The following is a 13,140-nucleotide window of genomic DNA, read 5'->3' on the forward strand; positions in this document are numbered from 1 at the left end:
AAACTCTTCCATGACATGGTACCAGCCTATATGGCTTCCAAACTTCCACGCTATGCCCCAAATCGACCACTTCGTTTGCAAGAAGAAAACCGATTACACATGCCCTTAGAACGTGCCCTCCAATTTGAGACTGCCTGGAAAAGATCTTACTCACAATACTTACCACGCCTCTGGAACAAACTACCACCCACATAAGATCATTAGAAGGTCTACTGCACTTCAGGAAGGCAATGAAAACTCACTAGAGGAGTGTGTGGCACAGTGGTTGGATCTACAGCCTCAGCACCCTGGGGTTGTGGGTTCAAACCCCGTGTTGCTCCTTGTGACTCTGGGCAAGTCACTCAGTCCTCTATAGCCCCAGGTACGTTAGATAGATTGTGAGCCCACCGGGACAGATAGGGAAAATGCTTGAGTACCTGATTGTAAAAACCGCTTAGATAACCTTGATAAGCGGTATATCAAATCCTAATAAACTTGAACTTGAACTTCTTCCCTTGACCCTCTATGAAAGTGCACCAACCCACATTTCCCGGACCTTATGAAAAAGGGCACCAACCCTACCATGCCATGTACTGTCACACTTTGTATTGCTCAACATATAATGCTCTACCGTACCAAGTCCCCACCAGTGACCTAATGTATAGCCTCCACTGCTATGCAAGTCTCACCATACTATGTACTATGTCTGACCAGGCCACGTTTTGTCATACAGTCACCATTTCTCTCACACATCGTATTTTCCATATGATATCTGCTATACTATGTCTACCATGCTATGATTGCTCACGCTATGTCTGCTACACAATGTTTGCAGTTCCATGTCTACCGTGCTAGGTTTTATCATGCTACATGTCACACTGTCGTGTCATACTAGGTTAGCCATGCTTGTAATACTATGTTTTGCCATCTTTGTCAGACAATGTTCGCCATGCCATGTTTACCATCACTTTGTATAAATACGCTTTATTAAGTATGTAAACTAGTGGTGCCTGATTCAGGGAAAATTTTTTTAGATTCAATTTGATTCACTTTTCCTCCTTGGAGCGGCTGGGGCACGGGCAGTGTGTCTGGGAGGGAATGCATGGATGGGAGAACATCTCAGGGGAGGAGACATAGGCATCCTGGGACTGTCGGCCAAGTCTCTTCCCTGAAGAAGCCCTTTCTGGAAACGTCAATCGCTCCTCCTAAACTTACTTGCTCCACTTCATCACTTCATCATGCTTCTATTCTTTTCTCTCCTCTCTTCTACCTTCCAAAGTATTTAGATCAATGCTGTCTTGTTAAAATGTTTATTTTTCCTCTAACTCTACTTTTCACTTCTCTATTACCCTCCAGGTACTTTAGTTAGATTGTGAGCCTTCGGGACAGTAAGGGAATTTTTCAAGTACCTTTCTGATTTCTAATCTTAATGTATATTTTCTGTAAACCGCTTAGAACCTAACGGATGTAGCGGTATATAAGAAATAAATTACATTACATTACATTACAATTGGGCTTTTTTAAAAAAAAAAAAAAATTTAAATCCTGGTGGGTTTATTATGTAGTCTTTTCACCCATCTTACCCCCTTTGCCCTTTCCCCTTTCCAATCTCACACCAGTTGTAGTGTAAACAAAATAAATTTTCCTCTCTGTTAGGTCCTAGCTCATGCTTGCTGTCTAACACCAGCTCTGGCAGGATACACATTTCAAATCTGACATTATAATCACAAAATAGAAAATAAAATTATTTTTTTCTAGCGCTGCGTACGCCTTTCAGCACTAGAGAAATTATAAATAGTACTAGTAGTACCTTCCACTGCCATATCCAACATTTGTTTCTTTCCCACTGTCTACCATCTTTCTATCTCTCTCTTTCTCTCACCCTGCTTTGTGCCCTGGGTCAAACCTCTCTATTCCCCTCCATGCAGCATCTTTCCTTTCCTCCCCTCCATTATCACGTGCAACAGTTCTTTCTCTCTCCCCATGCACCATCTCTCGCTGCCCTCCACCTTATGTCCAATAATTTCTCCTTCTCTCTTCTCCATGCATGTCTCTCTCCCCTCCACCGTATGCAGGATTTCTCCCTCTTACCCTTTTCTAACTCTTTGTTTCATCTCGCCCTTCCTCTCTGCCACCCCAATTCTTCCTCTCTCCTCCCCCCCATGTGTAGCATCTTTCCATCCCTCTCTTCCATCCCCCTTTGCAACAGCACACCACTGACCCTCCCACCATGAGACCCAACATGCCTCCAGGCCTCCAAAAGCAGCAACAATGGTGGCGGTGGCCAGCCTTGAAGAGGCTAATTGCAGCCTGCCTTGCCAGGGCTTACTCTGACGCATCATGGGGGGGGGGGGGGGGAGAAATTGGTCACTGAATCGGTGAGTCTGATTTTTTCATACAATGAATCGATTTAAATTGATTCACTGAAGTGAATCGGTGAATCAATTTGAATTGGCGAATTGGGCAGCACTAATGCAAACTTGTAACCTGTTCTGAGTTCTTCTGGGAGGATGGGATCTAAACCCAAATATATAAATGAATAAATATACTTTATTGAATCAATTCAAAGGCAAGTATGTGTTCACCGTCAAACACATAATTAGCCTGTGATAATGTGTTATCTGTATATTTGTGGACTGATTTGGGGGAGGAGCAATGGCAGGCAAAAAGAAAAATATATATTTTTTTAAATCTCCAGATAACAACAATTTTCAGTGACTATCCATCTAAATTATACATTTAGTTTAGCTACCTATCTGGATAGTGGTGCTTAATATAAAGAGGAGGTGTTGGCATAAACGTAATCCAATGATCGTGATGACTGCAAATTATACCTGTATCTGCACAACTCCTGTTGCAAGGTTGGCCCATAAGCAAAAGTTGTCTCAGGGCACCACAACCTCTTGAGCTGGTCCTGCAACCAATGGTAACCGAACAGGGACCTTTTCTCCACTGCAGTTAAAGCGGAAGATTGATGCTGCCCTATGCCCCTGATGAAAAATGGGGGAAAACTCAAGGAACCAGTGACAGCAACCAAACCCACAACAGAATCTGGAAATGCTTGAGACTAACCTACTGTGTGGTGTTTAGGAGAAATGAGGTAGATCTTGGAGCTTGAAGGATTGGGGGGGGAGGGGGGAGGCTATAAGGCTGCTGGTATTGATCTGGAGACACAGGTGTCAAAGTCGGTCCTCAAGGGCCGGAATCCAGTCGGGTTTTCAGGATTTCCCCAATGAATATGCATGAGATCTATGTGCATGCACTGCTTTCAATGCATATTCATTGGGGAAATCCTGAAAACCCGACTGGATTACGGCCCTCGAGGAGGGACTTTGACACCCCATCACAATATCTTACTTAACCAAGGTGTTTATGTTTATTTAAGATTTGAGATACCAGCTCCTGCATTTTACTGACCTAAGCGTTTACAATGTATAAAACTAAAATGAAATTAGGTACTTGAGAAAAACTACCCTATCTATCCCGAAGGCTCACTATCTAGCTAAAACAGTGGTTCCCAACCCTGTCCTGGAGGAACACCAGGCCAATCGGGTTTTCAGGCTAGCCCTAGTGAATATGCATGAAGCAAATTTGCATGCCTATCACTTCCATCATATGCAAATCTCTCTCATGCATATTCATTAGGGCTAGCCTGAAAACCCGATTGGCCTGGTGTTCCTCCAGGACAGGGTTGGGAATCACTGAGCTAAAATATCTGATAAACTAAAAAATATATAATAGCAGTCCGACAGAGGCAGAAAGCCTTAAATGCAGACCCTTGAACAGTGTGAACGCCTGCTCCACTCCTACAGCTGCTGGCGGCCGGCGGAGAAAGGGTTAAGGCAGGGCTCCGCCCCGCCCCCGGGCAGCGATTGGCGCAGGGCTCTAGGCGAGGCGGGGCTTGGCGCGGGCCGGAGCTGCGGGTAAAGTTTGGGAGCACATGAGCGTGTGTGATCGGAGCGGAGGTGCCGGGCCGGAGGCGCGGGTGAGTGCGGACAGCTGTCTACGCGCGCGCGCTGCTTCCCTGGGCTTCTGGCGTGGGGGGGGGGGGGGGGGGTCGCTCAGGATTGAGCTGATCGCTTTGGGTTCGCCGCGGGAGAGGGGAGCTCTCTGTCCCCGTGGCCGGGTGCTATGGGAAAGGCGATGCCCCCATAAGTGCGTTATGCTTCGAGGAGGAGCCCCCCTCCCCCACCCCCAACGCACATTTACCTTGCCAACTGTTGCAATGCTGATGAGTTTGATCTCGCGCGTGTAGTGGGAGCTCTGCTATTCTTTTTTTCTCCTTCCCCCACACTGAGAAGGTGGGGGAAGGAGGAGATCTCCGCTTTAGATAAGAGATTCTTCTGAACTTCCTTAAAGGGCTCCTTTCTTCCAGCACAAAGGCAAACGTCGTCTTCGGTGTAACACTTAAAACACAAAACAGTCCTTAACCCTTTCAGGACCAAGGGACATATTTGTCCCATAACTTTAAAATCCTATCAATTTTGATTGGGATAGTCTACAGTTCTAAATTTGATATGTACGGATTCCATATGATACTGCCTTTAGGTAAACAAACTGGTTCCGACATTCATTCATTAGCGTCGTTGCCAGATTGACGAGAAGATTCACTTGCCACACTGTCCATAAGCCAGAAGTTTGATTTTTTAAATAAAAATAATGATATTTCACAAAAAAAAATCAATTTTTTGGCATCTGCAAGCCCTTTTTACCATAAAAATGTCGTCAAAACCACAAAAATTGACCTACGATCCTTATGGTCCTGAAAGGGTTAAAGGCTTGGGGGGGGGGGGGGGGAAAAATATTAAGGGTGAGTTGTGATTTCACTTTTTTTTAAACTCTTGTCTCGTTTTTATATTGGAAGAAGGACGTGGGGAATTTAGAAGCAGAATATTCTGGGAAATGAAGCTATTAAGGCCCATCCAGTTTGCCCAGATGGCAACTGGGAACACTGGGTGCGTTCATGTGTATTCCAGGTGGTCTTGGCTGATGGCCTTAGTTTCACTAGGCACAAGATCCTGGAAGTGGGGGGGGGGGGGGGGGGAGTCTCCGGGTGGCATCTTTTACTTAAGGTACAGACATGAGCACAGCAGAAAAGAGTAAATGAGTCTGGATTGCGATACAATAGGAGGCTGAACTCCTTACAGTTGATATGGGGGAACCTCGGAAATGGATACTCTGAGGCTAAACCTAGAAACAAGTCGACTCATGGCTTCTCATGTCAGAGAATTGAAACTGAAGTGATCTGACTTGTGCTCACCCTACTTGTTTTAAAGTGATTTCACTTTTCAGGGAGGGTATTGATGAAGAACAGGACCTTGGATTAAGTGGAATGGGAGGAATTATTTATCAGCTCCTGAAGGGTAATAGCAGTGATCTTATACTTCAGGCAAGGGCAAGCTGAAGGAGGTGGGGGGGGGGGGGAGAGAATATTGCCTTTTAGTGTGTCTGTTAGGTTTATGGGCCTTTTTTTTTTGGTTGTCTGACTCAGAAACAGAAGTCCCCTGTTTATTCTATAGACATCTAAAGATTTACTGGCTTGCTGTTTCAGCATGATAAAAGCAAAACCTCACTCTGCCAATATTACTGTGCTTTTTCTGTCTGCCTTGATTATTACATTGTAAGTTTCAAGAAGCTGGTATTGTTTATCAGATGATGTCATTGAGAGCTTTGCACACCTGGTGGGAACGTTTGAGGATTCTGAATGGAAATATCAGTAAAATTTCAGTATTTATCATTGCTTGGAGCAGAGTTGTGGCTAGATAAAATATTATAAAGCTTAGTTTATCTCCATGATCTAATACAGTGTTCTTCAACCACCGGTCCATGGACCAGTGCCGGTCCACAGAAATTTCCTGCTGGTCCACAGGGCCAGCACGTACATCAGGCCCAAAACAGTGTTCTTCAACCGCCGGTCCACGGTGCGATCGATGCATCGTTATCTTCGAGCCAACTCCTTCCTAACTGATTCAGTGCACAAAGCCACGGGCAGTGGCTCCTACGGGCATCCTGCACCTGAACCGGAAGCCTTCTCTCTGACGTTGCAACGTCAGAGGGAAGGTTTCCAGATGAGGCATGGGACGTGCAAGGTGCAATTAGTACTATTATGGGAGTGGGGTCTGGGGTGGAGATGGGTGGAGTCTTGCCCATGACTTAGCCCAGTGTTCTTCAACCGCCGGTCCACGGACCGATGCCGGTCCCACAGAATAATTATTTTATTTCTGCCGGTCCATAGGTGTAAAAAGATTGAAAAACACTGATCTAATATATAGGATAGCCTGGGTCTGTCAGTCTGTCTCTCCCTCCCTTATAAGGATTATTACATCTTGTAATAGATGTTGTTCTTGCTATTTAGGATTCCTTTTACAAATCCGCGCTAGGGCCTTAATGCATGGAATAGCATGCGCTAAATTGTCGTATGCGTTGGCCGCTACCGCCTCCTTTTGAGCAGGCGATAGATTTTCAACTAGCGCGTGCTACAGCGTGCACTAATCCGGTGCTTGTGGTAAAAACGCTAGTGTGGCTTTGTAGTGGAGCCCTTACTGTATGTTAGAGAATGACACTGGGACAGAGCCCGTGGGGCAGGAACAGGGACAAACTTTGTTCCCATGTCATTCTCTAAAAACTTAAGACTAGTTATCAGTATGTGAAAACTTAACACATCTTAGACAATTGGCAACTGAAATCAATGATTAAAAAACAACAACCTGCAGAAGCTGCTTTTGGATTTTAATGAACTACTGTTAAATGATATCATTTGTGTCTTGTCTGCCATCTGCAACATCCTTCAATCATGTGCCCAGCTGCTCATGCATCTTAATGTTATCCATGGCTGCTGGCATCAAAGAACATTTCTACCATTTTAATAGACACTTATTTTCCTGTTCATCCGCTACACAGTTTAGGTTTTTTTCTACACCCATGTCTGAAAGACAATTCAATTACCTTCCCAGATGATGTAAAATCAAAGGCAATCTTTGGGAAGGTTGTGCCAAAACCAGATAGAAATGGAAAGCTCTATTTGTGATTTATAGACAGTGACAGAATATTGTCCCTTTTTTATATTTTAATAAAAAGTTTTAAATCTAAACTCGTAAGTGTTTGAGGCTTGTGCAAATGACAGTCTGCAGGAGTGGGGACAGTGCTTGGGATGGGCAGGGACGGAGATGGTGCCTATGGGGACAGAGCTTGCGGAGACGGGGCAGGGATGAACTTTATCCCCGTGTTATTCTCTACTATATGTCACCTGAAGCTTTAAAAAAAATATATTGTTCCTGCGGCTGCTAGATTTTGAGGCCTTCCAAGACTTTATATTCACCAAAGTTGCTATGATTGGAAACTCACTTCTAGGTAGCTGGGTAGCCTTAGCAGTAGGGAAACTGCTCACTAGCGCCACCATTTAGAGGCTGGTGAACTAAACTTTTTGTTTTTCCTTTTTGGGTCTGTGGGGAAAATGCATAGAGACTGGTTAATGGAAGAACAATGCAGCAATCACTGCTTCACTACAGAAAAGGTACAATAAGAGCAACGGACACACATGTTGTACCCAATGTGGACCACATTAGAGAGTTGCGTGGGGACAGAAATCCCACCCGTCCCCACCAGTATCCCATCTGTTCCCACCTGTCCCCGCCAGAATCTCTTCTGTCCCCACCCGACCCCATGAAGAATCCCCTCTGTCCTTGCCTGCCCCCCCCCCTAAAAGTTACCTGTCCCCATAAAAAGTAGCAATTACTTCTGACAGTTTTGATTTTATTTTTTTTTTAATGTCTTAGTTTATTTAAACCAGCAATAAAATACAATATAAACAAATAACAGTGAACAGAAATAAGAGATGCATACATCACCGGAAAGAAGAAGAATAGACATTACGTCATATGACTGTAGGGTAGATGATTTCTTGTTAAAAAAATAAAGAGTTGGATTTTTTGGCAATATAAAGCTCATATCTGTAGAGCAAACAAATCTGGATCCACCATCTGGCATAGGTAACTTGTGAGAGGTCCTTCCAAGATTCACAAATGGTTTTTAATGCAGCAATGAGTAAAGAATCAAACAATACAGCATCAAAATCATTTAAAGCCGAATTGAGAGAGGCACTTTTCAGGACAATGGTTGCATAAGAAACATGTGCCAAAACTGAACTGGAAACATAAGAACATAAGCAATGCCTCTGCTGGGTCAGACCTGAGGTCCATCATGCCCAGCAGTCCACTCTCGCGGCGGCCCAACAGGTCCAGGACCTGTGCAGTAATCCTCTATCTATACCCCTCTATCCCCTTTTCCAGTAGGTAACTGTCCAATCCTTTCTTAAACCCTATTACCGTACTCTGCCCTATTACGTCCTCTGGAAGCGCATTCCAGGTGTCCACCACACGTTGGGTAAAGAAGAACTTCCTAGCATTCGTTTTGAATCTGTCCCCTTTCAACTTTTCCGAGTGCCCTCTTGTTCTTTTATTTTTTGAAAGTTTGAAGAATCTGTCTCTCTCCACTTTCTCTATGCCCTTCATGATCTTGTAAGTTTCTATCATATCCCCTCTAAGTCTTCTCTTCTCCAGAGAAAAGAGACCCAATTTCTCCAATCTCTCAACACATGAAAGGTTTTCCATACCTTTTATCAGACGTGTTGCTCTCCTCTGAACCCTTTCGAGTAACGCCATATCCTTCTTAAGGTACGGCGACCAAAATTGGACGCAGTACTCCAGATGCGGACGCACCATCGCCCGATACAACGGCAGGATAACTTCTTTCGTTCTGGTCGCAATACCCTTCTTGATTATACCAAGCATTCTATTCGCTCTCTTAGCGGCCGCTGCGCACTGTGCCATCGGCTTCATTGTCGTGTCCACCATTACCCCCAAATCCCTTTCCTGTGTACTCTCATTCAATAATATCCCTCCCATCGTATAGTTGTAACTTAAGTTTCTGCTTTACATTTCTCAACGTTGAACTTCATCTGCCACCTCGTCACCCATTTCCCTAGCTTGTTCAAGTCCCTTTGCAATTCTTCGCAGTCCTCTATAGTCCAAGCACCACTAAATAGTTTGGTGTCGTCTGCAAATTTTATTATCTCACACTTTGTCCCTGTTTCTAGATAATTTATGAATATATTAAATAGCAGCGGCCCGAGCACTGAGCCCTGCGGGACACCACTCGTGACCCTCCTCCAGTCCGAGTAGTGGCCTTTCACTCCTATCCTCTGCTTCCTGCCTTCCAACCAGTTTCTGATCCATCTATGTACATCTCCTTCCACCCCATGGTTCTTCAGTTTCCGGAGTAGACGTTCATGGGGCACCTTGTCAAAGGCTTTTTGGAAATCTAGATATATGATGTCTATGGGGTCTCCTCTGTCCATTTGTTTGTTAACTTCCTCGAAGAAGTGCAATAAGTTCGTTAGGCACGATCTCCCCTTGCAGAAACCATGTTGGCTGGTTATCAGAAGTTCGTTCCTTTCGAAATGTTCATCGATGTTTTCTTTTATCAGAGCTTCCGTCATTTTTCCCGGAACCGAGGTCAGACTCGCTGGTCTGTAGTTTCCAGGGTCACCTCTTGATCCCTTTTTAAAGATGGGCGTAACGTTGGCTATCTTCCAATCCTCCGGGATCACGCCTGTTTTCAGGGATAGGTTGCAAATTTGCTGTAGTAGTTCCTCTATTTCCTCCTTTAATTCCTTCAGAACCCTTGGATGTATTCCGTCCGGACCCGGGGATTTGTCAGTTTTTAGTTTTTCTATCTGCCTGCGTACGTCTTCAAGGCTCACTTCTATGGATGTTAATTTTTCTGCTTGACTCCCATGAAAGAATTGCTCAGGTTCCGGTATGTTTGATGTGTCCTCATTTGTAAATACAGACGAAAAGAACATGTTAAGCCTTTCTGCCACTTCTTTCTCCACTCCCTTCCTGTCTCCGTCATCCAGTGGTCCTACCTCCTCCCTAGCCGGCTCCTTCCCTTTAACATATTTAAAGAACGGTTTGAAGTTTTGTGCTTCCCTGGCTAGCCTCTCTTCGTACTCTCTTTTGGCTTTTCGAACCACACGGTGACATTCTTTTTGATTTTTCCTGTGCTCTTTCCAGTTCCCCTCAGTTTTGTCCTTTTTCCACTTCCTGAATGAATTTTTCTTATTGCTTCCTTCACTATTTTGGTTATCCACGCCGGGTCTTTTGTTCGACTCTTTTTGCACCCCTTTCTGAACCTGGGGATATATATATTTTGCGCCTCGCTCACCATGCCCTTGAAAAAAGACCAGGCATGTTGTACCGTTTGCCATTTTTTGGAAGTATTCCTAAGTTTCTTCCTTACCATTTCCCTCATTGCCTCGTAGTTTCCTTTCCTGAAGTTAAAAGTTGTCGCTATGGTTCTCTTTCCTTTCGGTATTCCTACCTCAACCTTGAACTTGATCATATTATGATCACTGTTTCCCAATGGTCCCACTACTTCTACTTCCTTTGCAGGTCCCCTTAACCCATTTAGGATTAGATCCAGAGTGGCATTTCCTCTCGTCGGTTCTCTAACAAGCTGCTCCATGAAGCAATCCTGTGTAGCTTCCAGGAATTCTGTGTCTCTAGCGCATTTTCAGCTTCCAAGGCTCCAGTCTATCCCGGGATAATTGAAGCCTCCCATAATAACCGTGTTGCCACTTTTACATTCTCGCTTCATCTCAGCTTCCAATTCTTCATCGATATCTCCGGTTTGCCCGGGTGGGCGATAGTATAGGCCCACCTTTATTTCAGGTCCTTTCCTTCCGAGTATTTTAACCCATAGCGATTCCAGCTTGTTGGTCGTCTCTGCTGTGTCCATTCTTGTCGATCGAATGTTTTCTTTTATGTATAGGGCTATTCCACCTCCCTTCTGTCCTGATCTGTCCTGGCGATAGAGCTTGTACCCCGACAGTGCTGTATCCCATTTGTTTTCCTCATTTTACCATGTTTCAGAGATTCCAGTGATGTCTATGTCTTCTGCATTGGCCATGGCTTCTAGTTCCCCCATTTTGTTTCTCAGGCTCCTTGCATTGGTATATATGCAATTTAGATCCTGGTATTTTGTTGTCTTCATTTCCATTCCTGTGCTTCGGTCTTTAGTTTCTTCTCTTTTGCTACAGTCTTTCTAATCTCCTCTTCTGGGTTAGTCGACTCTTGCAATTTGTCCCTTGCTTCTTCCTGGCCTTTTTCCCCCTCAGTATCTTCACAGGATACCTTCTTCCGAAACGTCGACGCTTGGTCGACTGTCGGCTTTCCTCTTCTTGTTAGTTTAAAGCCTGTTCTATTCCTCTCCTGACGTTGTTTGCTAGAAGTCTAGTTCCTTCCATGCTCAAGTGCAGTCCATCTCTCCTGTAGAGCTTGCTCTTGCCCCAGAACGTTGTCCAGTTCCTCACGAAGTGGAATCCTTCTTCCTCACACCATTTCCTCATCCACGCATTTATTGATTGTAGTTCTTCCTGCCTTTTCACATCTGCCCTTGGTACTGGTAGGATCTCTGAGAATGCTATCTTCTGGGTCCTCATCTTCAGCTTCCTTCCCAGAATCTTGAACTGTTCTATCAGCGTGCTTCTTCTGTAGTCTCTCCTGCTGACATCGTTCGTCCCGATGTGGATCATTATTGTGGTCTCTTCTGTCTCCTCTCCGTCCAGGATCTTTCCAATGTTGTCCTCTCTCCCTCCTGCTATGTGGCTGTCCACATGCCTCAGGATCGAGTCTCCCACTAGGATCGCTGATTTTCCCTTCTTCAATTTTCGCTTCGGTCTCAGGTCGATGTCCTTGGTGTGCTTCGCTCTTTCTTCTTCTGGGCCTCGACTAGCCAATTTCTCCCCTTCATGCAGTATCCCTCTGTGGATGTCTTCTTTGAGGTCATCTGCTTCTTGTTCTCCCTTACCCCCCAAAACAAACTCAGCAAATACCTCATTTTGTACTAAACATAATTGGTGGCATAACCATGAGAGGGGGCTGGGCCTCCCAGTCTGAGTTTAGACCCCCTCAAAATGAACATCTCCCTTGCAAAAGCTGGAGGGATATTTTGTTTTTCCATCATCTTGATCCCAGTTTCTGCTTTTGCCTATCTTCAACTAATTCTCTTTCCATGCCTTGGGGACCCCAGTTCCATCTCTGTGGGAGTCCCGTAGACCTGAGAGGGATTCCCGTGGGAGTCCAGTAGACCTGAGAGGGATTCCTGCGTGACCTATGGGATTCCCTCAATCCTCGTGCAGACCTCCATACCACATATCCCATCCAGCAGCAGTGCTTGTTTCATTTGACATCTTGGAGTCTATAGTTCATTTTTAAACTTTTTTTTTTTGGGGGGGCACCTGACATATTTGGGAGTCGGAGTAATCTATTCAGTCCCATTACTGAGTCACTGAAGGTGGTAACTATGGTATAGTTTCTGCCTCGTTCCCCGGAGGAACTAAGACTTCCTTTAGTGGAAGGAGCCTTTTCAGCTTCCTGGAGGGAGAGTAGAGCTATGCCAGCCCTTTCTCTGTTCTCTGATGGCTCATTCTGGGCAAGCACTTTTTTCTTCCACATGTGGGAATGGTCTGTTTCACGCTCTGTTTATGCTGTGTCAGTCATCGGCTGATCAGTGCTTTTACTTGTATCCGGGATAACTCTGTTTACTTGGCCTCCCAGACAATGCCAGGAAAGTGTGTGTGTTTTTATGCTGGATGAGTCTATAGAGGGGAGATTGTTGCTGGGGGGGGGGGGGGGGGGCACTGGCACTTATGTGTTAGAATCCAGTGGCTTCACTCCTCTCCAGTTAAAATCACTTTCCTTAGTCACTTAAAGCTTAATTATCCTATCTCAATTGCATGGGACTGAAGTGACAGACCAAGGCACACTCTCACCTCTTTTCTTTTAGAAGTGGAGACAACTGGGACACACCTTGAAGGGGCCTCCTTAACTTCATCTGTTTACATATTGCAGGTGCTATACTGACTGCACCTTGGACCTGCTGCAGAATCTGGCAGTGCCTGGTTGCTGGCTGTCCTCCAGTGAGAAAGGAGATCCAATTAATGTTATTTGTTGGCCTAGATGAAGTCTCATGATATGCTAATGACTGGGTCTTGGAGTGAGCAAACTACTTTCTGAGTTGGTGGCAGAGGGGAGTTAAGCGCTCCTGAATGACAGAGCTGTGTCTTGGGATGTTCTAATTTTTCATGCTGTCCCCCCCCAC

General features: G+C 45.0%; 1 protein-coding gene across 1 annotated transcript in view; it reads left to right on the plus strand.

Annotated features, from left to right (window-relative positions):
- Positions 1-3,855: 3,855 nt before the first annotated feature.
- Positions 3,856-13,140, plus strand: part of RARA (retinoic acid receptor alpha) — a 139,157-nt gene continuing 129,872 nt past the window's right edge. Inside the window, exon 1 of the mRNA XM_033918476.1 lies at positions 3,856-3,964. The gene's annotated coding sequence lies outside the window, so the exon portion shown is untranslated. The remainder of the gene's footprint in view (positions 3,965-13,140) is intronic.

Source organism: Geotrypetes seraphini, chromosome 13, assembly GCF_902459505.1.
Source record: "Geotrypetes seraphini chromosome 13, aGeoSer1.1, whole genome shotgun sequence".
Classification (NCBI taxonomy): Eukaryota; Metazoa; Chordata; class Amphibia; order Gymnophiona; family Dermophiidae; genus Geotrypetes; species Geotrypetes seraphini.